The sequence below is a fragment of the Dromiciops gliroides genome, chromosome 2 (assembly GCF_019393635.1).
Source record: "Dromiciops gliroides isolate mDroGli1 chromosome 2, mDroGli1.pri, whole genome shotgun sequence".
Classification (NCBI taxonomy): domain Eukaryota; kingdom Metazoa; phylum Chordata; class Mammalia; order Microbiotheria; family Microbiotheriidae; genus Dromiciops; species Dromiciops gliroides.
The window spans coordinates 45051429-45079355 of record NC_057862.1 but is presented as its reverse complement, the minus strand read 5'-3'; positions in this window follow the sequence as shown (position 1 = coordinate 45079355).

The window sequence follows — 27927 nt, the reverse complement described above, 5'->3', positions numbered from 1 at the left end:
ACCTTGTTTGCCTCAGTTTCCTCATATGTAAAATGAGCTGGAGAAGGAAATGGCAAACCACTTCAGTATCCTTGCCAAGAAAACCCCAAATAGGGTCATGAAGAGTTAGAAACAACTGAAATGACTCAACAACAAAAAATAAATACTAAATAATTATAAGAGATGAAGTGTGCTAAAAATGGTGTGTGTGTGCATATATGCATGTGTATATGTGTGTGTGTGTATATGTATGTGTGTGTGTGTGTGAAACAGGAAAGGCCTAGTATAGAAGGTGTGTGGAAGAAAGCTTAGAATTATTTAAGCAAGAAGTGAAGAAGGCATACACTGAAGACATGGAAACCACTTGGGCAAAGGTGTCGGGGCAGGAGATAGAATGTTGTGCTAGGAGACCAGTTTGAGTAGAATGAAGAATGTATGAAGTGGGGGAAAATGAAATATGATTCAAAAGGAAAATGGCAAGCCTTAAATTCCACTTTGAGAATTTTGGATCAATTTCACTCAGATAGGTTCTTCCCATTGTGTGATTCTATATACCTTCAAATTTTTTTTTTTTTTTTTTTAGTGAGGCAATTGGGGTTAAGTGACTTGCCCAGGGTCACACAGCTAGTAAGTGTTAAGCGTCTGAGGCCAGATTTGAACTCAGGTACTCCTGACTTCAGGGCCGGTGCTTTATCCACTGCGCCACCTAGCTGCCTCATTATACCTTCAATTTTAACCAGTTCTTCATTCTTTCATCAAGTTTCTAAATTGCTGTTGACCCATTTTTCTGTTGCATAGCTGATTTCTATGTCTTTTACTCTTTCATCACTTCCTGTAAATAAGTAAGGCTGTTACTCATTGTCTGGAGCCCCTTCCTGGTACCAGGGCCCCAAATGTAATGCAAAATTTATCAAGGATCTGTGGAGCCTAGATTACAAACCCCTTCTATAATTAAATATTGGATTAGCCAAACAAGATGAATCAAAATAAGTTAATGAAAGAATGGAAAGAGTTCTGTTTCTGGAGTCAGAGGATATAAGTTCATATCCCATTTTGAACACCTGTGTGATGTTGAAGTCACTTAACTAGGTCTCAATTTTTTTCATTTGTAACATGAGAACTAGATGGTCTGATAAGATGCCCTCTGAGGTACTAGTTCTAGTTTTTTGATTCTATGTTCTATGAGCTCTTGAATGGATTTGTTTTTCTTGGGGGGTTGGATTTACCCTATGGAATAAAGCAGTTGTGAAAGAATGTATATTTAGCCTGGGTCTCCCTCCAACCACAGTAGCAGAATTTTCCATGAATTCTGTCAGCCACATTGTTTGGCCAGACTGATGGCCATGGTCTATTCCTGTATAATTATTTGTGGGACTTCTCCCCCATGTAATTTCCAAACAACCAAAGTGGCAAAGGAGGGACTCATGGTGATTGGGCTGGAGGTTATTTGTAATAATTACCAATGAACAAAAGGTGAGGTAATCTATATTGTTGAAGAAATGTATGATTGGAAAACGATGTGAGCAAGGGCAAGGGATGACATATGGACAGCTAGAATGCTGTATTAGTACTGGGAAAATGTACCTAGAGGTAGAAGAAGGTTTCTGAAACATGAAGAGAATGGTTTTTGGGGATCTCTGGGAGATCAAAAATTACATATAGAATATGAAGGTGTGAGTGGATTTTGATCTGCAGTGTTGGAGGGAATATGCACACTGAAGTGATCATGTATCTATGGAAACATTAACAAAATGAGCGGAAGCAATGACACTTTTAAATCCTTTAGAAACCATGAGTACCAATCTATTATTATCTCCATTTTGCAGTTGAGGAAACTGAGGCAAATAGAGGTTAAGTGACTTGCCCAGGGTTACACAAGTAGGAAGTGCATGAGGCCAGATTTGAACTCACTCAGGTCTTCTTGACTCCACAGCCAGACTGGCCAAATCATTTTACATCTTATTAGATTAGTTGGCTCTGGATGTCATTTCTAACTTCCGATTTTTGATCCCATGTTTATTTCTTCAAGCTAAACACCTCGGTTCTTTAAACAAACCTTTCTATGACTTCATTCTGTTGTGTCTCAACATTTTGTCTCGTCCATCCTTCTTACTTTCCCCTAAGGTGTCAATAGCCATTCTAAAATGGCACCAAATAGGTTGTTTAGCACAAGATATATGTGTCCATAGGTTGACTTATGTTCACCCTTTTCAACCAACAGTTTGGCTCATACAGACTCAATGACTTTAAAATTTGGGTTTACAATATAGAACAATCAAAACCCTTGAGAGCTTGTGACCTATGATTTGAGAAAAATACCACCTATGGAGATAGCATTCTTTATGTTTCTGACTTTGCTAGTAATGATTTCTTATTGAACTCAATTCACTTTTAGACTGAAGTCCAGACATTGGACAACTCCATCTCCATCACACAATGCTGCTTTTCTAGAACCCCGAGCAGGCTTCTTGGTATGAGGAAGAGGTGATATCTCATAGGGGAAGTGTTATAGAGATCTGAGAAGAAGGCAGCAGATTGTTGTTGTTCATCCTTCATTCTCAGTACAATATTGAACAATAATGGACATCCTTGTTTCATTTCTGATCTTAATAGAAATACTTCTAACATTCCCATTACATATAATGCTTGCTGATGGTTTTAGATAGATACTGCTTATCATTTTAAGGAAAGTTCCATTTATTCCTATGCACTATAGCGTTTTTTAATAGGAATGGGTACTGTATTTTGTCAAAAGCTTTCTCTACATATATTGAGATAATCATATGATTTCTGTTGGTTTTGTTTCGGATGTGGTCATTTCTGTTGGTAGTTTTCCTAATATTGAACCAACCTTGCATTCCTGGTATAAATCCCATCAGGTCACAGGGTATTATCCGGGTGATAAATTGCTGTAATCTCCTTGCTAATATCTTATTTAAATCATCCTTCATTCTTGAAGAAGATCACGAGGATGATGTCTTGACTCGCAAGTGAATCTGATTTAAGTGAGGTAGAGATGTGCAAAATCATCAGTGTCACTCTCTCCTCCAGGCATCAAAGTCCATTTGCAAGATGTAACTCAAGATGACTGGAGATGGCGCAGGATGCAGTGGAAGACCTTGGACTTTTTAAGATAAGGTCCTTCTTGGGTTTCAGTTTCTCTGAGGCAATGCCCATTCAGTGATTAAAGGCTAGGTAAGAATTAAGACAAAAGATGGCCAAGTTTGCCTTCACAAAAGAATCAAAGGCAGCAAAGAGAAAGGAGTAAGAAGAGGGACTAGATCTGTGATTTTGTTGGTATAGAGAACTCTCAAATGAGAAAATTCTCTCTGCTTATGCAGATTAACACTTCCTCTGTAAGTTATGGTTCAGAGAGTGGCCTAGGATGCTAAGATAATAAGTGACTTGACCAGAGTCAAATAAGTTAACCCAAGTCTTGATTCTGAAGCCATCTTTCTATCTATCAACTAACTATGTTGCCTCTCAAGCAAGGAGAAAAAGTATTATCAGATTGGAGGGTAATGGGAGCTCTCTGAGCTTTGGATTTCTGGAAAGAGATTGGTGTGGATAGACACTGGCTACATAAAAGGAATGCAAATGAGCACAGACCTAGGGATTCATATCACAGTCTTCTATCCCATTGTTCCCATGGTTTTTTTCAGCGAAGGGAACATGGTTTTTTTCAGCGAAGGGATCCAGAGCACTTGCAGCTGGGAGAGTCTCGAAATGCCCCTCCTCAGTTTTCACCTTTTTCTCTCTTTATAAAAAGAGAAAATCAGGAAGCTAGGTGGGATAAAGCGCCGGCCCTGGATTCAGGAGGACTTGAGTTCAAATCTGACCTGGACACTTGACACTTACTAGCTGTGTGACCTTGGGCAAATCACTTAACCCTCATTGCCCCGCCCCCAAAAAAGAAAAGAAAAAAATAAGAGAAAAAGAAGACAAAATCAATTTCAAAATGAAATGTGTGCATCATCATCTAGCACATAAAAGATGCTAATTACATGCTAACTAATTAACTGGGTTGAATCCTTAATGGGGTGATATGAAATTTTTTTTCATATAAGTCATCCGAATCTCCACGGTTACTAATGTTAAGAACAAGATATAATCTTGAATTGCACCGATAAATCATTCCTTGGACTAGTTTTAGCCACAATGTGTGATTTCTCTGTGGGGACTATCCGTTTAAGTTTGTAGCATTTATAGTTTCTTTAGTTGGTCAACCAGCATTTGTTAATCACCTACTATGTGCCAAGCACTGTGCTGAGAGCTGGGAATTCAAAGAAAGCAGAAAAACCATCTTTACCCTCAAGTTGCTCATCGCCTAATGGGGGAGACAGTATGTAAATGCCAATGTCCAAACAAGACAGAGAATAAATTGGAGAAACTCAGCAGGGTGCGGTGTTTTCTAAATTACTGTTTTTCAGATTCCTACTCAGAGTTTTCATTTTGACAAATCCTCTATTTTCTTCTGTGATCCCCTCCGCAAACCTTCATAAAGATGTAATCCTTCTTTCCCCCAGCTCTGCAGAATTAAAAAATACCTCTGTCTTGGAAACATCCTAATTTGTCTGGTACTCATGTTCTTGCTCGTTGCAAAAGAACTGGATATCTGGTCTTTTTTTTTTAAACTCCCTTCAAAACTGCCACTGAGCTCATAAAAAACAATTTGATCTTTGCAGATCAGTGTTGATCCTTTATGATTCTTCTAATTCAAGTGAGAGAGATGTCCAAACAATTGGGCTTAACGTAGCTCGATCAAAGTTTGGGGCCCTGGAGAATTCTCCCCAGTCTCGTGGAATTGGGCCCTTTGGTAAGCTGCTCAGTAGGACTTGGTGGGGGTTTTGTTGATTTTACTTCAAGGCTATTATTTCAATTTTTCCTCTGACTGGCTAACATCTGGATGTGCTTTATAACAGTCTGTTTTCATAATTCTGCAGAAAGTTCCCAGGATTAATACTTGTTTATTCTGATCTTCCCGTGGACCTTAAATAGACTTACAGCCAACTCCAGGGGAAACCCTTTGATTGAAATGCTTCTTCATAGGTAGGGGAGAAGAAAAATGGCTTGTTCTGTTGCTTTAAGATTAACTTGCCAACTGGAAATTATTGGAGAATGATTCTAGAAACCTTTGCTCCTCACTGTAGAATTCTAAGGGAATTTAGCTGGTTGATAGGGCAGGATTAGCTTTAAATACAGGCAGAGTAGACGGTCACCAAACTGGTGTGATTTAAGAGGCATCAGAAGCTCCTTTCTCTCCCTCTCCACCTCCAAAGTATATTTCTGTATCTTCCCCAGGGCCCTATAACTAATACTTGAAATTTATTCATTAAGGAGTCCTTTCTCTCATAGGATCACAGAATCTCAGAATTCTATAGGAGTTAATTAAGTTATTCAAAGTTCTTTCCAAATGCAGGAGTCTCTTCTGTAGCATCACTGATAGAATTCCAGTCTTTCTTCAAACTTCACTTAGGATGGGGCAACTAGGGCTTTGGCCCAGAGTGCCAAAGTTTAGAAGATTGTCATAATATTAGCTGTATGGAAAGAACAATGAAGAAATATTTGGCAATATAGAAACAACTGAACTTAGTGCCCAGTAGGCAAGAATAATCAGTCAAAATAGGAAACTACTAGATGGTGCCTGGGTTGCTGGCTGTATGCCTTCTCTGGTTGCCTTAAAGAGCCCTAAAGAAAGGCTGCACGATTCTCTGGTCCATACCATTTCCTCCTTCCCTTTTTACCTCCTCTATCCTGGTGTCTAGGGACATATTTTCATGCTACATGGGTTCAGGGTCCTGGCCTATATCCATTGGAGTTTGTGGGGAGGTGGTGATTAAGGTGGGGGTGGGAGTGGTTTGATTTTCCTGATCCACGATGCCTCTTCTTTTCCACTCTGGGTGCCTTGCTTCTTCAATAAGAATATTATTATTTTAAAATATTATTTAGAATTTTATTTTCACAAATTACATGTAAAATACAAATTTTGACATCAATTAAAAAAAAAAAACTTTGTGTTCCAAATTATCTTCTTCCTTCCCCCACCCCCCAAGAACTCAAGCAATTCAATATAAGCTATACATGAGCAGTCAGGCAAAACAATTCCACATTGGTCAGGTTGTGAAAGAAAGCAGACAAAAACAAAACTTCAGATAAAGGAACTAACAAAAAAAATTATGCTCCAATCTGTATTCAGATACCATCAGTTCTCTCTCTGTAGATGGACTGCATTTTTCATAAGAACTTTGGAGTTGTTTTTGGATCATTGCATTGTTAAAAATAACCAGGGGGGCAGCTAGATGGCACAGTGGATAAAGCACCGGCCCTGGATTCAGGAGGACCTGAGTTCAAATCCTGGCCTCAGACACTTGACACTTACTAGCTGTGTGACCTTTGGCAAGTCACTTAACCCCCATTGCCCCACAAAATAAAAAAAAAAAACATAACCAAGTCATTCACAGCATATCATCTCACAATATTGCTGTTATTCGGTATATAGTACATTTAATTTAATTTCTTTTTCCTTTTTTTTTTTGAGGGGCAATGAGGGTTAAGTGACTTGCCCAGGGTCACACAGCTAGTAAGTGTTATGTTTCTGAGGCCAAATTTGAACTCAGGTCCTCTTGAATCCAGGGCCAGTGCTTTATCTACTGTGCCACCTAGCTACCCCACAGTTCATTTCACTGCATCAGCTCATGTAGGTCCTTTCAGGTCTTTCTGATAGCATCCTGCTCATCATTTAAAAAATTTAGTATTCTTCAATAAGAATAAGGGATAACTGTCAGCTAGATGATAAAATACATAGAGTGTTGGCCTGGAGTCAGGAAAGCTTGAGTTTAAATCTGGCCTCAGATAATTCCTAGGTGTGTGACCATGGGCAAGTTGTTTAATCTCAGTTTGCCTCAGTTTCCTCATCATTAAAATGGGGATAATAATATATCCCAGGGTTGTTGTGGGGATCAAATGAGATAATGATTGTAAAGTGCCTGGAACATAGTAAATGCTAGATATTATTATTATTATTATTATATTATATATTATTATATTGTTAGCTATTATTATTATTATAACAGGTGCTCAGACAGCCTGCATGCTTCCTTGGTACCCCATGTGATGTTAAGATATTCAGAGGAAGACCTATGGTGACTTTAGGGGAGGCCAGGGAGAAGAGTTACACAGTTGTAGAGGGGTTGTAATAACAGTGGAAGAGTCAGAGCCAGAGAGGACCTCTGAGGCCTTCTGATAAGGAAACCCAAGGTCTATCGAGGTGAAATGACTTGTCTAAGGTCACACAGACAGCAAACATCCAAGGCAAGATTTGAACCCTGATTCTACGGCCAGCGTTCTTTTCAGTGGGCTTTACTGGCAGGACTATCCCCATTGGTAAGATCACAGATCTGTGGAAATATGGAGTATTGTGCTGCAATGTCAAGGCCTCTCTTGGTTCTGTGTGATCTTGCACAGGACATGGAAACCTTTCTGAGTCTCAGATTCCTCAGCTATATAATAGGGATAAGAACATTTGCACCACTTCTGACTTAGAAACATTGTGAGGAAAATGCATCGTAAAGTAGTATACAATTGGGGGAGGCAGTGATGGTGGTGGTGATGGGTGGCATAAGGTAGTGTGGTTTAGTGGATAGAGAACTGGACTTATAGACATAAGACCTGAATTCAATTCTTGCCTTTCACTGGGGGACCTTTGGCAAGTCACATGGTCTCTTAGTGCTCTAGGCAATTCTCCAAGACTATGAAATTGCAAAGAAGGTGCTAGCCTACTTTAGTAAAGGGAGTTCCCCTCATCTGGGAGTTCCCTATACCAAGGGAATTATAGGTTCAGTCCAAATCCTTATTATAATCACATCCTATTCTAACCTGAAGTGATAATAATAACTAGTAATCACAGAGCTTCTTAAAATATGCACAAGTATTACCTCATTTACTTCTCATAACAATGCTAGGAGGAATTATTATTCCCATTTTAGAGAGGAGGAAGCTGAGTAAAACAGAGGCTAAGGGACTTGCCCAGGGTCACACAGATACTAAATGTCAGAAGTCAGATTTGAACTCAGTTCTTCCTGACTCTAGGTCCAAAGTTTTCTACACTTTACCACCTAGCTGCCTCTTTGAGGACGCAGACCTTGACTCAGATTTCACATCTGAAAAGGATGTAAAAGGACTAGTCTCCAAAATCAATGAAAAAAGGTCCTTTGCAAACAAAAAAATTTCAGCTATAAAAATTTGCATCAGCTGGGTTTTAAGACAGACTTTTGTTTTTTTGGTGGGGGTATTGGGTTTTTAGGCTCTTTTTTTCCCAGAACCCCCTCTAGAGTTTTGAACCAAATCCAAGACATCTTCTCTTCCAAGGATAAAAGGAAGCCCAATAAAAGCAAAGCTCCTTCATTAGGGTTAAGCAAGTTTCCTTTGTTCAGATGGCTTCAGCAGCCCTGGGCTGAGAGCCTCTGTGTCCTGGGGCTTCCACATGCTGGCCGGTCCTTGATCATCGCTCTCCAGCATTGGCTGGCTTGGCACCCTGCTCTTCTTGCGGCTGACTTTGCATCCCAGGAAGGAAAATAGACAGGTCTTTATGCAGCTTTTCTTCAAAAGGAGAAGGCCCCCCAAATATTGACATCCCTCTGTGAACCCTGATGGATGATAGACTCCTGAAATTTCTCCTTTTAACTCTGTGATCATGCAAGTCAAGGAAGGAGAGGGTTAGTAATGGCCATGGGAAGGCAGGATCACAGGGCAACCATTAGTTTTCACCTTTCTCTCCTACCAAACCTTTTCAGCTGAAGTAATAACAGCATCCTAAATGGATTCACTAGTGCATCTTTTCATCTACCTTTCCCTTAAAGAGCACTAAAGAAAGGCCAGAACATGAGAAAAAGAGGTGAGGCTTCATTCAGGCCTTGTGTTCGCAGCCCTCCCCAAGGGGATGCCCATAAATGACATCAAAGGGACCGGAAGAGAAACCAATAATGACATAATTAGATTTGGCTTTAATAATATCTGCCCCTTCTACAATGACCCTCATATGCTTTTCCTGGGAGTATCATAAACTTGAGGGCCCCCAGACTGGTATTGATGGGTTTCATCAATACCTTTCAAGGTCCCAAATAGCCTTTAGCTTCATCTACCTGGGAAACAATGCTCTAGGGAAATCTTTCTTTGTATAAACTGATATGTGGCTGTCTTGTCCAACCTGGGTAGTCAATTTTCTGAACCTTTTACAGTCATCCCAATTACATATCATTTTGTTAGTTTTTGTCCAGCATTCCAGAATTTTGACATCATTGGACTCTATATTTTATCTCATGTGTTAGCTTTCCTTTCTAGCTTCCTGTCATTGTAACATTTTTTCAATGTTTTTGCTATATCTTTATCTAAGTTGGAGGCAATGTGGTACTGTGGAAAGAATACTAGACTTCAAATTGGTATATATAGGATGGATCTTCACTCAGCTGTTATATTATCATAAGGTCATCAATCTAAATCTGGGTTTCCAATCTAGGAGTTCCCTTCAAGAACCCAGTCATGTCGGCCCATTCCATGAGATCTCTGTTTATGTTCTTCCAAGAATTTATCTCTTGGCATCTCCCACAATACGGTAGGCTTCATTCTTGCTTTCTCTTGACATTTTAAGGGTCCACTGGAGGGTTCTACCCATCCGCCTGACTTCTCTCACTCTTGCCATGTGACTAGCCCATTTTCTCTTCCTGTTATACAATTCCTTAATGGCATCCATCATTCTTGTCTTCTTTCAAGTCCCTTGTTAGTTATGTATTGCCTCTTGCTCACAGCCACCAAGCATTTCTCCATTGCCTTTTGGTGGATGAGTGAGTGGAAACAAGAGAGATTGTGGAGATATAAACAAGGAGATCTCACAACTCATTGGACATGCAGATTGAGTGAGAGTGATGAGTCAAAGATGACACCAAGAATGCTCATCTGAATGACTTCAAGGATGTCCTCAATAGGGAAGTTCAGGAAACTGATAGGTTCAGCTTTTCTCATTTCATAAACAAGGCAAGTGACTCAGAGAGGTGGTTATTTATTCAAGGTCACACAGATATTAAATATCAAAAGACAAGATATGAACCCGGGTCCTCTGCCTCCAAAGCCAGGACCATACCCTACCATCAGCACTTAGCCCATTTAAGACTCAGTTTTCTAAAATGTAAAATGGAGGCAATAAAATTTTATCATCTACTTTACAAATTATTGTGAGAATATGAGACAATGTGATATGAAGTGTTCTATAAATGGAAATTAGAATTAATATTATAATATTAATATTATAACAGCCTTTTAAGAATTTATGAGGGGGTGAAGCTAGGTGGCACAGTGGATAAAGCAATGGCCCTGGATTCAGGAGGACCTGAGTTCAAATCCGAACTCAGACACTTGACACTTACTAGCTGTGTGACTCTGGGCAAGTCACTTAACCTTCATTGCCTCACAAAGCAAAACAAAACAAAACAAACAAAAATTTATGAATCCAGCCAACCATACCACTATTATCCAACCCACATTTCTCCTTCCTGCTCATAGGAATATACAAGAAACTTTGTGAAATGCCCTGTCCTTTGGGGAGACCTGTCCAGATGGATCTCTAGTATTTCTCTGCTTCTCCAGTCTGTTATCCCTTTCATAAAAGGAAATGACATGAGTTTGGAGTCACTCCAATAGAGTGTAAGCTCTTTGAAGGCAGGTACTGTTCTGTTCTGTTCTTTTTATCTTTAGTACTGTAACGATTGGAATGACGCCACCTGCTGGAGACTTACTGTAGAAGAGCTCCGCCCATGAGGTGAAGGTCTCTGAGAGCCAGACGATGTGTTTTTTCTTTGGCATCAGGAAGTGACATTTGCTTGTGGGAGGAAGAAGGGGGAGCCTGGTGCTCTGACTCACTCTCTTTCCTGTGGACTCGGGCGGAGAGCAGAGCTAGGAATGCTCTCTCCCTTTAATAGATAGATGAATGTAGGCCTTTCTTTCTCTCTTTATAAATTCTTATTCTCCTTAATAAATGCTTAAAAGTCTAACTCTTGCTAAAGCTTATAATTTATTGGTGACCACTCATTAGATATTTTAGACAGACTAGCTAGAATTTTAGCCTTAGCAGTACCTTTCATATACTATTGTAGGCAAATGAGATAATGTCTGTAAAGCCCTTTGTAAGACCCCAATCCCTATAAAACATGTACCATTTGCCATCGTCAGTGCTATTTCATCCTTTTCATCAAGAATCTGCAAGCTCCTTCCGATTCATGCCCATCTCTGCCCTCCACAATCTAGGTCTACTAGACTACCTGCTGTTCCATGAACACAAAACTCCATCTCCTTTATGTCTTTGCTCTGGTTGTCCTTCATCCTAGGGCTACTCTGCCTCCCCAGCTCTACTTCTTAGAATGTCCGACTTCCTTCAAGACTCAGTGAGCACTTACAGGAAGCCTTGCTCTTTCTCCCCCAACTCCCTTTCCAGTTGTTAGAACCTCCCCCACTCAAGTTAGTTTCCATCCATTATGTATTTCCCTTGTTATTTATATGTCCCCCCCCCCCATTAGAATGCAAGTTCCTTGAGGCCAGCTACCATGTTTTTGCTTTTCTTTGTAGCTTCAGTTCTTACCACAGTGCCTGGCCCATTCAGTCATGTCTGGTTCTTCATGCCCGCATTTGAGGTTTTCTTGGCAAATATACTGGAGTGATTTGCTATTTCCTATTCCAGCTCATTTTACAGATGAAGAAATTTATCATCAAATAGAGTGAAGTGACTTGCCCAAGGACACACAGCTAGTAAGTGTCTGAGGGCAGATTTGAACTTATAAAGAAGAGTCTTTCCGACTCTAGGCATGGCACTCTATCCGCAACACTATCTATGTACCTGTCATATATTAAGTACTTAATAAATGCTTGTTGATTAATTAAGATGCAAACAACTAATTATGATGAATAATTATCTAATTTCTTTTTAGAATGTTAGAAAAATCTCTCATTTCTTCTACTAGTTCTGGTTAAATCACCACCCCTACCCCCACCTCTACCTTCACTCCAGTTCACTGTCCCTGGGATTCCAATTGCTTGAGAGCTGTCAGCACATCATTTTTCAGCAATAAAGAGGTAAGGGGATGGAGCCCAGTACAGGACATTCATGCTGTTTCTTTGGACCACCCATGGGTGGGGGAGCTTACTCAAATGAAAGCAGGTAACCTTTTCTTTCCTTATCCAGATTCCACAGACAATCTTCCCAGAGAAGTAACAAAAAGGGTTTAATATTTTATTTCTTTTATCTATCTATCTATCTATCTATCTATCTATCTATCTATCTATCTATCTATCTATCATCTATCTGTTCATTCATTTCTTCATTCATTCATTTTAAGCTTTTATTATATATTTATTTTTTATTATTTGGACATTGAAAGCTCTGCAAAATACTTTCCCCACCCAATTAATCCCTTTCCACAATTCATCCATAAAGAAACAAAATATTTTGTATCCAATTAAATCTAATAAAAACTTAAAATTCAAAGATGAAATATTGTTTTTCCTCCAGAACACATTAGTTATTTTAAACCACAATGAACATACTTAATGGCATTTCTTTTGAAAATTATCTTATCAAAAAACCCCAAACAACAAAAAGAAAATTATCTTACCAGACTCCATTTTATAAGAGGTGCTGAAAAATCGAATCAAAGATTTAGGTATTCAAGGGCTTAACATTTTAATTCCAGTTTAATTACTTTTATTTTTATTCTAGAGAAGACAAAGACCTGGAAGTGATTAAGATGTTGGAGAAGTTGCTTCTGGTAGTAGAAAGAACTCAAGAATCAGAATTGCTGGTTTATTCCTGCTCCCACAGCTAGGTGGCCCAGTGGATAGAGCACTGGTCCTGGAGTCAAAAAGACCTACATTCAAATCCCATGTAACTTACTTAGCTGTGACCCTGGACAAGTCATTTAACCTCTGCCTTCCTCAGTTCACATATCTATAAAATGAGACTAATAATACTATCTACCTCCAAGAGCTGTCGTGAGGATCAAATAAGATAATATTTGAGGCAGTTAAGTGGTATAGAGGATGGACTGCTAGATCTGGAGTAAGGAAGAAGAGTTTAAATCTAGCTTCAGTTGCTTATCAGCTGTGGGACCCTGGACAAGTCACTTAAATTGCTGTTTGCCTCAATTTCCTCAACAGCTATTGTGAGGATCTGTAAAGCATTTAGCACAATGCCTAGCACATGGTAGGCCCTTAAACACTTGTTCCTGTCCCCCTTCTAGCCCGATTCTGCCACCAAATTCTTCTATAATTGGCTAAGTCATTTCCCCTCCATAGACATCACAAAAATGAGGACGTTGGACCTGAGTGGTCTCTCAGTTCTTTCCAGCTTGAAAATTCTGCTATTCTGAGATGTTATTGTCATTTAATGAGCTTTTCTCAGAGTGAAGGACTTCTATGGGTAGCGCTGGGACAGTTTCTGCAATCTCTGATTAATGATGTGCTTTACCAGTCCACAGGCAAGGGAGAGGCTATTTGATCATGACTCTGGGATCACTTTTCAAATGAACGCCATGACCCATTCCAGAAAAAGGTCAGATGGTGCTCCCATGCCTGTGTCAGCAATTACTGGAGCAAGGGAAATGGAGTTTCAGGTAGATGGGATATTTATACTTTGGACTGCTCCCAATCAACAAAGGAGACTCGCCTACCCAAAGGACAAGGGGAGTTTCTCAATCATTCTTCAAAGGATTGAAACAAAATGTTTTGGATTTAGAAACTGAAATTCAAATCTCTAGAAAAAGTGTGCAAGTAAGCTAGCTTGTGTTATTAAACTGAAACAGGAGCTTAGGGAAATAGGTGTGGCATGCATGGCCAGCTTTCCCTTACTCCAGTTTCATCAAATGATCATCAGCCCAAGACATGAGAGTTGAGGGGCGAGCATCACCAGGCATTCCTACCATCAACAGGGACTAAACCAAGAAAATAAATGAGAGAGTCAGTTATGTTTACACCAAAGTATTCTCTTTCTCCCAAACCTGCAATCTATGGAAATTTGAGCATTTCATTAGTGGTAGTCAGACTTCAGGACCAGAAGGCAGTAGATTTGAATTCTAATCAATTACCAAATATTTACTGAATGACTGCTCTAGCCAGACCACAACTGGGGTATTGTATTCAGTTCTGGGTGCTAGATTTTGGGAATGCTGTTACTTTGCCTATCTGGACCACGGATGGAGGAAGGTGGTGAGGTGGTGGAGGAATCATGTCATGCGAAGAACAATTGAAGGAATGGGACAGAGGACATGACAGCTGTTGTCCTGTATCTGAAGAGCTCTTAGGCAGAAGGGTAGAAGGATTGGATCTGAGGGGGGTGTGGATTTTCCCTTTTTACAGATCTTCAAAGGAAGGCTAGATGAATTCTTATCTGGGATATTGTAGCCTATCTGTACATAGATGATCTATAGATTTATCTGTAAAAAGGAGTTTTCTTTAGAAAAACTATTTGTAGATAGTTTCCCCCCACCCCATGTGAGACCACCAGTTTAGTGGACTGATGCTCTTTAATGTTTCCAACTATTTTTAAAATAAGCAAAAAGCAGTGGGTTTCCCATAGAGGCACAGAAAGTAGATTTTATCTCTCATGCTCTTATTCTTCTTAAGCAACACTAGAAACTCTGAGCAGGATTGTTTATTCTGTTACTACACTTTAGCACCTAAGGGGGAGTTTCCTAATTAAGTAGCAGTACTCTTATCTTTCAAAGAGCTAGCCAATCACAGAATTTCAGAATTGAAAAGTGGTCACCCAGCCCAAGGCATCGCTAAAACAAATCTCCTTGAGTTATTCCTAACAGGTGGCCTTCATTTGAAGATAGGGAATTTGTTAATTTTAAAAGCAGCCCATTCCACTTTTGGATAACCCAAGTTGTTAGAGTGTTTTTCCTCCATGGATTGGCCAAATAATTTCTCATTGTAACTCTCATTCATTGTTCCAAGTTTTGTTTTGTGGGGATCAAGCAAAACAAACCAAATTCTTCTGCATATAGTAGATCCAATTCTCTTGCAAAAATTCCAAGTACACAATCTCCTCCTGGGAAATATTTTGAGGTACAACTAATCCCCACATGCTTCTGGGATGCTCCATATCTTCAAACAGTGGACACTGGAATAGTCATCAGCCTGAAGTCCACTGAAGAAATAGAAACAATTTTGCATAAGAGAGAAGGATACAGAAATAAAAAGAGGAGTGACAAACTTAGGTAATTTCAGAGAAAGCTCAATAGAAACAGACAAATATATAAAAAATTACTTCTATAAACTCAGGATAGAATTCTTAACTGTAACCCTAAAGACACATCAGCATTCTTTTAAATTGGATAAAATTTGATTCCTTGGTCCAGGTGGGCCCTTCTTGGCATGAGGCCACACATGCTTCCCAGCTCCATACTAAATAGATACTGAGATGGGGTTCACCCCTCCCTTAACACCCCTACCAAGTCCCAACCCCCAACCAAGTATTGGGGTTTGTGGGGAGTGTGTGTGAAGGAAATGGATCCTCTGCCAGTCACGATAAAAGTTATAGGAGAGCAGAGCAGACCTGTTACCTGGAACCAATAAGAAAAAAAGAGAGATGCCCTCAGAAATTTTGTGCATCATTAATTCTTGCCTACTACTCCTAGTCCAGTCAATTTACAAGTGTTATCTTCTTCCTTACTAGAACTCCATGAGAGTTGGAGGCAACATTGTACAGTTTTCATTCCAAACTTTACACTAGATCTGAGTGCCAGAGTGGGAGGCTGTTGCCTTCTTAAAGGACAAATCAGTTTTGGATGAAAGAGGTCCAAACCTGTCAACAACAGAAAGTCACTTCCTCAGTCTTGTCACCAACTCACTATTGCTCGCTTTCTCTTTTAAGAACTATTGCAGGGTCTACATCAAGATGGGTTAGGAATAAGTTGTTATGTTCCACATTCTAAATAGCAGGAAGGGAATGAGGAGTTGACTTCCCTATGGGACTAACATTCACTTAGATTGTATGTATCTTTTATGTACATATGTTTTTGCATATCGCTTCCTCCTATTAGAATGTGAGTTCCTTGAAGGAAGGGAATGTGGTTTTGTCTTTCTTTGTATCCACAGAACTCCACGCCTGGCATATAGTAAGTGCTTAAAAAATGCTTGTTGACTAACTCGTATCTGTTCTTAACACATCACATTTTTGGAATATCCCTGCTTGTCTTTCCTCAGCAAAATCTTCATTTTCAACTGATGGACAGCATTTTGTTTCCTAGTTTCTTTTCTTGGGGACAGCTAGGTGGCGCAGTGGATAAAGCACTGGCCCTGGATTCAGGAGGACCTGAGTTCAAATCCAGCCTCAGACACTTGACACTTACTAGCTGTGTGACCCTGGGTGAGTCACTTGACCTCAATTTCCTTACCCCCCCCCCAAAAAAAAAGTCTAGTTTCTTTTCTCCAGGCTAAGCATCTGTAATTCCTCTGTCTGGTCCTCCTGGAAAGTTCCTCACTATCTTGGCCATGGTCCTCTAACTTGTCAATGTCCTCTCTAAAATGTGGCATTCAGAACTGATCATCATGCTTCAGACTGGGCATGATCAGGGAAGAATACAGGAGGAGAATCATTTCTTTTGTTCTGGAGGTGTCAGCGCCGGTGAATAGCATATTTCTATTAACACACCCTCCAATCACATTTTTGGCTGCAAAATCTCATGTATGACTCCTTTTGGCCCTAACCTGCGCTAAGGTCCTCAGACTCTTTTCAAATAAACTATTGCTTGGCTGTATTTCTCTAGGTTGTATCTATGCAATCACTTGGATGTAAGGGTAGGGTTTGGCATTTAACCCTATTAAATTTCATATTATTATTATTATATTATATTATATTATTTCATATTGTTATATCCCTTATTCTGGGCCGTCATCATCATTTATGAATGAATGCTAAATGGAAAAGTATTTTTTTGAGGACTTACTATGTGCCAACCATTACGCTAAGCACTAGGGATACAAGTAGAGCAGGGAGACATTCCCTGCTCATCAAGGAAATTGTGTTCTAACTGGGGGAGACAATTCATTTTAGGTCCCAATCCTGTCATCTAATATATTATCTGTCTCTCTAGACCTCATTACTCTTGAAGAATTGAAAAGCATGTTATCTATGCCTTCATCTAATTAATAGATGAAAATGTTGAGCAAATAGGGTCAAGGACAGATCCCTGGGGCACTGCAACAGAGACCTTCCTCCAAATTGACAGCAATGGGTAATCTTTAAGTGCAGTCATGGGAGTAGGTCGAGAATCAAATGAGATAATATTTGTAAAGCACATAGTAGGTGCGTAGTCAATGTTTGTTCTTTTTCTCCCTCTCTCTAAGTCATTCAAACAGTTCTGAATCCAATGCTTATTGACTTGACTTGATTTGACTTGAATCCAAATGGTTATAGAAAATCATGGAATTTGGAACTGGTAGGAACCATGGGGGATATCTCACCCAATACCCTTATTTTCAGCCAATGTGTCTTTATCTTTTCAGTGGGGTTATTGCCAACATTTCAGGCCTATTATGTAGCCATAATGATCTCTTATTTCAATGCATTTGCAAATGTTGAATCCTTAAACCCCTTGGACACAGCTTTCTCTCAAGTTTAGAAAATGACCTGCCTCATTCTAGTTTTTAGTTTCCAATAAACCCTTAGTGATAGTTGGGTTGATTAAATAAGGATGATTTATTTGACTAAGTCATCTGGGCTGAATCTTTATTTATGAATTCAGTTTCTCTAAGCGTATAACTTTGTGCATTCTTGAATGACTAAACTTATATACAGTATGGTCAAGTTCATTAATCTCTGAGTACTTTAGCTCAAAACTGAGCCCTGGAAAACAAAGATGATTGTCTTTAGAATATTTTATAAAACTCCTACCACAATGTGATGTCATAGGGAGGGGTGGTGTGGGGTAGGGACAAGAGCCTTGGCTAAGGCATGAAATGAGGACACCTATCTTCATTTTCTGATTTTACCTCTTGTTAACCATGACAGAGTCATGCTTGGAATGCTGAAGCTGGCCTGGAGTCCTGCTTCAGACACTTAAAAGCTGTGGTGGTTAATCAGCAAAGTCACAATTTCTAGGAGCCTCAGTTTCCTCAACTGTAAAATGAGGATCTTCATAATGACATTCTCTACTTCATAATTATTGTTAAGGAAAGTGCTTTTTAAAACTTAAATGCTGGGGGGCAGCTAGGTGACACAGTGGATAAAGCACCGGCCCTGGATTCAGGAGTACCTGAGTTCAAATCTGGCCTCAGACACTTGACACTTACTAGCTGTGTGACCCTGGGCAAGTCACTTAACCCCCATTGCCCTGCAAAAAAAAAAAAAAAAACAAACCAAAACCCAAAAAACCCAAAAACTTAAATGCTAATAGATATGAAAATATGAGTTATTATCTGGTCTTGGCCTAATTATTTCATGTATGTGAACCTTAATTTTTCTTGTATTCATCTCTCTTTCTTTGTGTCTTCTTGTTCTCCCTCTGTCTCGTTCTCTGTCCCTGTCTTTTTCTGTCTGACCTTCCCATCTACTAAGGTATATATAGATGAAAGGTATGTACTGATGAAATCACATCCCCTTTCAATATTGTGAGTAAATAATGGGATTTGGTAGATACTCAAAGGCCCCACCTGGAGATTAATCTAAATGGATTGAATTAAGTGAGAGTGATTGTCTTTGCTGATTAGCCTACTTAAAGTTAATTAGATTGTAACCACACCTGGCCATCCCTTAAGACAGTATTGTTCTCAGAAGCTAAGGACTTTGAACTCTACACCAGACCACTTTCTATTCCAGTGAACCAATGGATTTGAATGATGCTAACCAATCAGCTTGAAGCAGTGTGTAAGGACTGCCTTTGCTTCAGACATATAAAAAGATTCTACACTCAGTTTGCTGAGTCTGTTCATGATTGAAGCAGGCTTGTGGAGGAGGACTTGAAGAAGAACAAGACCAGGCTGGAGCTCTAGGCTAGAAAGGCTTTTTCTTAACTTTCTGAACTACAAGTGTTCTCTTTTTTCTAATACCTGGTGTGCTTTAATAAATGCTTAATGCCCAAAGAGTGGCGCTGAAGCTCCTAATTTAAGGCGACCACACATTTAGATTTTAAACATCACAGTATTGAAGTATTTATATGTATAGCTAAAGGGCAGCTACGTGGTATAATGGATAGAGTGTTGGGTCTGGAGTCAGGAAGACCTGGAATTCAAATTCAGCCTCAGACACTTTCTAGCTGTGTGACCCTGGCCAAGTCACTTAACCCTGTTTGCCTCAGTTCTCTTAACTGTAAAATGAGCTGAGGAAGGACATGGTAAACCACTTCACAATCTTTAAGAAAACTCCAAATGGGATCATGAAGAGTTGAACACAACTGAAATGATTAAACAACAACAAAATTTATATACAAAAGTGTTTCTAGAGACATAGTGGTATAGTGGATAGTGTTCTGAGTTTGGAGTCAGGAAGACCTAAGTTCAAATCTTGCCTCTGACCCCTAAGAACTGCATAACCCAAGGGGCAGCTAGGTGGTGCAGTGGATAGAGCACCAGCCCTGGATTCAGGAGGACCTGAGTTCAAATCCAGACTCAGACACTTGGTAGTTACTAGCTGTGTGACCCTGGGCAAGTCACTTAACCCTCATTGCCCTGCAGAAAAAGAAAAAAGAAAAAAAAAAGAACTGCATAACCCTGAACAAGTCAGTTAACCTCGATGTTCTTCATGCTAACTTAGCTAAGTTATAGAGGGGTTGCAATCTACATAAGTGAAGGGAGGGTCCTTGCTGACAAAATTATAGATGCAATTTTCTGTGTATGTCTTTCTTTGTGTATATATGTCTGTTCTATCCTCCTGTCTCCCATCTGCTCCTCTATTCCTCTCCTCCCTCCCTCTGTCCCTCTCTCTCTCTCTCTGTGTTTGTCTATGTCTGTCTGTCTTTCCCCCTAAATCATTTCCCAAGGGTAGTCCTCTGGCCACACTCAGTCTGGACAAATCAGTTGTGATTCTGATCAAATCAGCACCAGAGAGAAAGGGTTAAAATGTTCCTGCCAAAGAATCTGAAACAATCATAAATCTCTGAGACTGTTTTGACAGTGACAACAAAAGCCCAATGAGAAAGCAGAAATGACCCTTGACATTTCCCCTAAGATCTCTCTTTCCTACCAGCTGCATCTTTTTCTCTGGGACAAAAATCTGGATGCTGACTTTTCTCCATCCCCTGAATCTCCTATTGTCCGCTTGTAGAGTTATCCCTAGTTCCAACACTCTCTTTGGGAGCTGCCATCCCAGATTGTTTTGGACTTTCACTTGTTACAGAAAATGAGGCTAATAGAGTTGGAGGCATTCATGAGTACAATCATGACAGGGAAGGTTGGCCTGAGTTCATAAATTACTCACTGGCAGATACTGAGGCGATCTATCCCATATGCTTCATATATCATTAATGAATCCTCTAATGTCCTAGATTGGAGAATAATCTTTAGCCTGGCAAGCCTAGCTAGCTTTCAAAAGACACATACACAACATTCACAAAAGCTGATTTCTGAAATCCTTTGCTAGCACTACATTTGCATGAAGCCAGAATTTCTAAAAGGCTTTTCTCAACTGTCATTTCTACCACATCAGTCATACCAGTTTAATGATAAAAACCAACAAACATCTATATCTCTAAAATTTTGTTGTTATTCAGTCATTTTTTAGTTGTGTCTGACTCTCTGTGACCCCATTTGGGGTTTTCTAGGCAAAGACATGGAAATGGTTTGCCATTTCCATCTCTAGCTCATTTTACACATGAGGAAACTGAGGCAAAGAGGGTTAAGTAACTTGCCCAGGGTCACAAAACTAATAAGTGTCTCAGGCCAGATTTAAATTCAGGAAGATGAGTCTTCCTGACTTCAGGTCTGGTGCTCTACCCACTGCACCACCTAGCTGCTCTAAAGTTTGCAGAACACTTATCCACTTAAATTTTGAGCTTCATCATACCCCTATGGGATAGGTATTAAAGGTAGCATTATCTTTATAGATGAGGAAATTAAAAGTGGGAGAAGGTAAGTGATTTACCCATGGTGCACCATTAATAGGTATTAGAGGCAGGATTTGAACTAAGGTCTTCATGTCTTTAAGTCCAACACCCTATACCATCCTGTTCCTGTTCAGGGCCTTAAACATTCTCTTAGTTCTTTTTGATCCAGTCTTACCTGCTCCCATTGGTATTTTAGGCCTTTTATGATCCCACTCTCTCTCCTCTCTTTACCTATCTTGCATTTTTTTCATAATGACAATAGGAAGTAGCATGCAATAGTGAAGGATTGGGAGTCATGAGGCCCGAGTTCAAATCCTAGCTCTGTGACCTTGGGCAAGTCTCTTTCTCTCTAAGCCTCAGTTTCTTTATGTACAAAATTAAGGTAGCTTTAAGATCCTTTCTAGCTTTAAATCTATAATCTTATAGACTGTGACTATGACCCAGACAATTTACTTAACTTTTCTTTTCTCAGTTTCCCCACTTCTAAAATTAGAGATAATGATATTTGCACTATCTACCTCACCGGATTATTACAAATGAAGCAATTGATAAGTTTTAAGGGTTAATAGAGATATGACCTATCCTTTCTGGTGCCTTCTAGCCCTGTCAGGCCTGTCTCTTTGATTTTTCACCCACCATAATTCCTCCTATTTCCCTTACCACTCCTATGCTCATTCTTCCCATCTGGAATGGAGGGTGTGTGAAGCAGAGGAATGCCAGGAGGCTTGGAAAGGTAAGCTGGAGCCAGAAGTAAGGAACTTCAAACATAGATAAGACTTTGCAGAAGTGGAGTCAACAGGACCTGGTAATTGTTTGCATGTGAGGGGTGTAGGAGAGAGAAGAGTCAAAGGTAATCTTAGGGTTTTGAATATGGTAGTCTGGGGGTGGGGAGGGAAGCAGTATAGACAGAAATAATGAAATTGGGGGCAGCTAGGTGGCGCAGTGGATAAAGCACTGGCCCTGGATTCAGGAGGAGCTGAGTTCAAATTTGACCTCAGACACTTGACACTTACTAGCTGTGTGACCCTGGGCAAGTCATTTAATCCTCATTGCTCTGCAAAAAAGAAAGAGAGAGAGAGAGAAAGAGAGAGAGAGAGAGAGAGAGAGAGAGAGAGAGAGAGAGAGAGAGAGAGAGAGAAAGAAAGAAAGAAAGAAAGAAAGAAAGAAAGGAAGAAAGAAAGAAAGAAGAAAGGAAGGAAGAAAGAAAGGAAGAAAGAAAGAAAGAAATTATCAGGTGAAGAAATCATAGGAGAAAGGATGACCTCAGTTTTGGATAGGTTGAGTTGGAAATGCCAGAGGACCATCCGAGTGGGGTATCTCCTACAGACAGTTGAAGATGAAAGTCTGACTCAGGATTGGAGAGAATGAATTTGAGGAAGGAGGCAATGTGGTACAACAGAAAGTATGATGGTTCTTGAGTCAGAGGACCTGGATTCAAATCAAATCCTTCTTGCTCTGTGCCTAATCCCTCAGAGCCTTACTAGGTGACTGATTGGTAAATCCCATGGCAAGAAGGATTTGATTGGAGTTGCTTGTAATGAGAAGAGAGACAATCCCAGCTTGGTGATTCACTTTTCCTATAGCTAGGTGGTTTATTTAATGAGATCTGATATTGCCTAATTACTGGACCTCTGAGGGTCAGTTCTCCCTTCAGAATAAATCTGACCCTCAGTTCAACATTTTATTTGTTTTTTAGAAAACTTGATCCTATGGATTAGAATGCACTACAAACATAATACATGAACTCTCCATGGAGGAGGGGAATGACTTCTTAGGACCCACTAGCTGCCAAAATACCAGCATTATCTGTTAGTAAGATTGGAGCTACTCATCATGGAGGGGGTTGAATACATACATTGTTCAGTTTGATGATAGCAGCCACACCTCATTCTAAAAATCCTGGGAAATGCAGGAGGTGGAAATGTTGGCTGTTAGGTTCCTGGCTATCTCGGCCTGTGTTTTATAGTATGATGGAGTTTGTAAAGAAATGTTATCTACAATCACCTAAGTTTATATATATTTCCGAGTGCTGCCCACAGGCATTACTTTTGTCCGTTAAGGCCACATGACTCACAGAAAAGGGCAGCTAAGTGGCTTGGTGGATGGAGCACTTGGATCAGGAGTTAGGAAGATCTGAGTTCAAATGTGGTCTCAGGCACTTACTAGTTGTGTGACCCTGGGCAAGTCACTTAACCCTGTTTGCCCCAGTTTCCTCATCTGTAAATGGGGACACACGAGAGAAGGTCACAAAGAATCAGATGCTACTGAAGAACAAATAATAAAATGAGGATAGGTGGGGGTATTAAGATCGTAGACATAGAGCTAATAGGGACCTCTGTGGTCACAGAGTCCAGTGCCTTCATTGTTTCAGATGAGGGAACTGAGGCCCAGGATGGATAAGTGAGCTGTCCAAGGCTATATAGGTAGTCATCTGCATGGGTAGGTTCTCTGACTCCAGAGACACGGCCTTTACATTTTATTACTCTCTCTCCTTAGGTAAGGGATAGAGAAGTGGTTTTGTGGGAGGCCCTGTAATAAGAACTGATGAGTGGGTGACTCACAAACCACATCTTCCGATTGCAAATTCCATGCTGTTTTCAATCCTTCACCCTAGTTACAATCTGAAACATTAGGACATATGAGTTGTTGTTCAGTCTTTTCAGTTGTGTCTGACTCTTCATGACCTCATTTGAGGTTTTCATGGCAGAGATACTGCAATGGGTTAAATGACTTGCCCAGGGTCACACAACTAGTAAGTGTCTGATGGATTTGAGCTCAGGTCTTCCTGGCTGCAGGTCCGCTGTAGCCTCTGTGCCAGCTAGCTGCCCTAAATTGTGACCTTGGGTTTGGTTATAAAGCAAGGCAAAACTAATGTTCTATAGTATTGTTATCCTATTTTCCCGATTGGGAATAATTCTTGGACTGGAAAGGGCAGAGCAAAAATAAAATAATATATAACCAACCAGGAGGCTAAGGGAAGGCTCTTTGTTTGCCTATGGAGTTAGAGGTGGAGATAGAACTTCTGTACAAGTCCATGATCAGGGAATGGAGAAAGTTTTACCTGGTGCGTGGGGCAGGTAAGAGGAAGAAAACAAAGAGGAAGAAGCAATCCATACAGGTTGGGGCAGTGGATTCTAGAAAAAAATGAAGATATGGAGAACCATGTAAGAATGTAAATAGTTTGATCTTTTAATATCCCTCATGAAGTCTTTTTCCTGTTTATCTTTTTATGCTTCTCCAGGGTCTTGTATTTGAAAGTCAAATTTTTTATTCAATTCAGGTCTTTTCATAACAAATGCCTGAAAATCTTCTTTCTCATTGAAATTCCATGTTTGCCTCTGAAAGATGATGCTTAGTTTTGCTGGATACATGATTTTTGGCTGTAGTCCCAGTTCCTTTGCCCTCTGGAATATCATATTCCATGCCCTCCCGCCCTTTAATGTAGAAGCTGCTAGATCTTGCTTTATCCTTATTGGAGCTCCACAGTATTTAAATTCCTTTTTTCCAGCTGCTTGCAATATTTTCTCCTTGACCTGGGAGTTCTGGAATTTGGCTATAATATTCCTGGAGGTTTTCCTTTTGGGATCTCTTTCAGGAGGTGATCGGTGGATTCTTTCAATTTCTATTTTAGCTTCTGCTTCTAGAATATCAGGGCAATTTTCCCTCACAATCTCTTGGAGGATGATGTCTAAGCTCTTGTTTTGGTCACGGTTTTCAGGTAGTCCAATGATTTTCAAATGATCTCTCCTAGATTTATTTTCTAGGTCAGCTGTTTTTTCAAGGAGATATTTCACATTGCCCTCTATTTTTTCATTCAATTGGATTTGCTTTACTGTGTCTTGGTTTCTCATAAGGTCACTAGCTTCCATTTGTTCAGTCCTAATTCTTAGGCAATAATTTTCAGCAGACAGTTTTTTAATCTCCTTTTCCATTTGGCTTTTCAAACTGTTGACTTTTTTCTCATGACTCTCCTGCATTGCTCTCATTTCTCTTTCCATTCCTTCCTCTCTTTCTCTACATCTTCGTTCCATCTCTCCTACTTTCTCTTCAAAGTCCCTTTTGAGAGCTTCCGTGGCCTGAGACCAGCTCATATTTTTCTTGGAAGCTTTGGATGTTGGAGCTTTGACCCTGTTATTATCTTCTTCTTCTGAGGATGTATTGTGGTCTACCTTTCCCCCAATGAAGTTTTTGATGGTCTTCTGCTTTCTCTGCCTACTCATCCTGGCTTACTATTTCTTGGCTTTTTACTCCTTAAAGTGTAGCGCTGCTTCCAGGACACACTAGAAGCCATCAGTCATAAGCTCTCATCAGAATGAGGGGTATAGTCTGTGGCATCTTTCAGTTGAATGTCCAACAAGATTTCCAGGCTATAGAAAGAGAACCAAAACAGACCAGGTGATGGATCAGTTAATACCGATGGTGAGATTTAACAGAAATGTGTGTATTTATATTTATGCATATGTGTGCAAAACACACCAGCTGGTCTGAGGAAAATGGAGCCCAGAAAGAGCAAATTTAAGTGTCAACTTTGTAACTGTCCCTTTCATTCTTTTTTTTTTTTTTTTTTTTGCGGAGCAATTGGGGTTAAGTGACTTGCCCAGGGTCACATAGCTAGTAAGTGTTAAGTGTCTGAGGTCGGATTTGAACTCAGGTCCTCCTGAATCCAGGGCTGGTTCTCTATCCACTGCACCATCTAACTGCCCCTCATTCATTTTTTAAGACGTCCTCTTCCTGTTTCTAACAGTTCTTCATAGAACTTCCTAAATTTGTTCATTTATATATTTGATAAGCACATGTTAAGAGTCTATTATATGGGGGTAGCTAGGTGGCACAGTGGATAAAAGCACCGGCCCTGGATTCAGGACGACCTGAATTCAAATCCTGTCTCAGACACTTGACACTTACTAGCTGTGTGACCCTGGGCAAGTCACTTAATCCCAATTGCCTCACCAAAAAAAAAAGAGTCTATTATATGGGGGCAGCTAGGTGGCCCTGGATTCAGGAGGACCTGAATTCAAAACCAGCCTCAGACACATGACACTTACTACCTGTGTGACCCTGGGCAAGTCACTTAACCCTCATTGCCCTGAAAAAAGTCTATTTATAACCCAGAAATTGGGCCAACTGTTTGTGGGTGATGGGAGTACAAGAAAGGAGGAAGGGAGAGACCTTTGGGCTCTCCTGGGATTGTAGCATGGTGCTGAGGAAAGAGCTGGTAGCAGCTGGAAACCAGAGGTGGGGTTGCCGATGAACAAATTTTAGGGCTTACCGACAGTAGAAAAGGATGAAAACTGGGCCGCCAGCCCCAGGCTTGAGTTTTACAGATGAGGAAACTGTGGTCCTTAAAGAGTAAAAGGCACCTTCAAGGTCACATGCCTAGTTAGTGGAAAAGCTTGGACTAGAACAAAGGATTCTTGGATCCCAAGCTCATGCTGCTTCCACTGGGGCACGCTGCCTCAGGATTAGGAAATCTGGGGATGGGTGACTTGTTGGACTGTGTGTATTCTTATCAGGGTCCACAGTCACAAATCTAGGCCACTCCTACCTCTGACCTTACCTCTGTGCCCTTTGGTAAGTCAGTGCTTGGTACCTCAGTTTCCTTATCTGTAATATGAGGTGGTTGGATTACATGGCCTCTGATTAGAGGTAAGTGGTGGCACAGTAGACACAGTGCTAGGAAGACCTGAGGTCCCATCTGCTTCAGACACTTCCTAGCTGTCTGACCTTGGGCAGGTCACTTAACTGCTGTTTGCTTCAGTTTCCTCATCTGTAAAATGGGAATAATAATAGACCCTACCTTCCAAGGTTGTTGTGAGGATCAGAGGAGATACTTATAAAAGTGCCTGGCACATAGTAGGTGCTATATAAAAGCTCATTCCCTTCCTTCTCCCTTCCCCATCCCCTCTGAGGTCCCATTCAGCTTTTGATCTATTATCCTGTGATGCCAAGACTCAACTGAAAGATGCCACAGACTATCCCCCTCATTCTGATAGGAGAGCTTATGACTGATGGCTTCTATTTGCAGGGGGGACCAGGCAAAAGAGTGTGGACAGATTAATGCCCATCCATCATCACTACTGGAAAATAACTCCGAGTGCATTCCCTACTAATGTCTGAATATAAGAAGGATGGCATTTTTTTAAAAAGGTTATTTGCAGCAAGCCACTCAAAGTCAAATGAGGGTTTCCCAGAAATTTCATTAAGGAATTTAAAGGAGGAAAAGGAAGTGAGTTGTTGGATGTCCAATGTATAGATTAATGCATCCATTATCAACTGTTCTTGTTCTCTCTGGGGCTGGAAACTAGTGTTTCTAGCAAAAATGACAGCTGACCCCTCAGTGTAAACACTGCTGCCTCTAAACTGTTCCTCTGAAGTATGAATCGTTTAGCTCATGGGAGGCCTGTACAAAATGCTGAATGAATCTGTAGTGCATCAGGAGGTTGCCAGAAACACCAGGGATCTGGGTTTCTTGCGGTTACGATATTCCAGACCTGAGGTATAGCTCTAATGCCCTGGTCTTCCTGAAACCCTGGAGGATTTTCTCTTGATGAGTATGTACTGATTACCAAAGTTTGTCTTGAAGGGCAGGTACCCAGAAAAATGCTTAGAAGGGGGCCGGGAGACAAAGGAATTGTGACCCTTGACAAAGCTCTAATAAATGGAGGATCTGATTTACAACGATCTTGCTTTTTAGGTGTAATCTGGATTCCTGTCAAGACTGGCATCCTTATGTGTTCTGGCTTAGCACAGTGCTTGACACATAATAGGTGCTTAATAAATGTTTATTGACTGACTGGCCTCCTGAGATGCACAGCAAAAGTTGCGGACTGATTTGGGTGGTAGATGGATGGAACTGACTTCCCACCTA